Source organism: Equus asinus, chromosome 20 (assembly GCF_041296235.1).
Source record: "Equus asinus isolate D_3611 breed Donkey chromosome 20, EquAss-T2T_v2, whole genome shotgun sequence".
Lineage (NCBI taxonomy): Eukaryota > Metazoa > Chordata > Mammalia > Perissodactyla > Equidae > Equus > Equus asinus.
The window spans coordinates 33,445,599-33,446,345 of record NC_091809.1 but is presented as its reverse complement, the minus strand read 5'-3'; positions in this window follow the sequence as shown (position 1 = coordinate 33,446,345).

The window sequence follows — 747 nt, the reverse complement described above, 5'->3', positions numbered from 1 at the left end:
GTGAACTGGGGAGCTATTAAAGGGCTTAAGTGGAGAAGGAAATGATCCAATTATCATGCTTAAAAGTTAATGCTGAATAATGTGAGAATCTGGTCAGAGGGGCGACAAGTGGAGTGGGAGAGGCCTGTCCTGAGGGTTGTTGTGGCCATCCTGGGGGCAGGCGATCCTGAGCAGCAGTGGGATAGAGAGAAGTAGGCGCATTTGAGGGCCAGCGGACAGGATGCAGGGGAGGAAGGGAAACAGAAGGTTGGTTGTCGGCACGAGAGCTGGGAGGAAGAGGCTGAGTGTGGGGCATGGAGTCTGGTGGGAAGTTGGAAACATGGGCCTGTGGTTCAGGAGACAGATCCAGCCCGTGCAGAAAGGAGAGAACACAGCAGGCCTGTCACTGCTGTGCTTAGAAAGACCTGATTTCATGGTTGGCTCTTGGTTGGTGTCTGGGAACTTGGCTCTCTGAGTGTCCCGAGTCCACAGTTAACTGTTGATAAGGCTGGTTCCCTGTGGCTAGACTGTTTGTGCAGACTATATGATTTATGCTGCACACCACTTTCCTTCTGGGAGTCTGGAATTTTGGTATGTGCTAGGAGAGGGTGCTCACATGACCAGCCCCCGGTAAATCCTTGGCCACTGAGTCTCTCAGGGCTTCCCTGGGCGGAAATCTCACACGCGCTTCTGGGGGAAGACTGGGCTCTGTGCGGCCCCTCCTGGGAGGGAGAGAGCGCAGAGCAGCCTCACGTGGCCTCCTCCGGA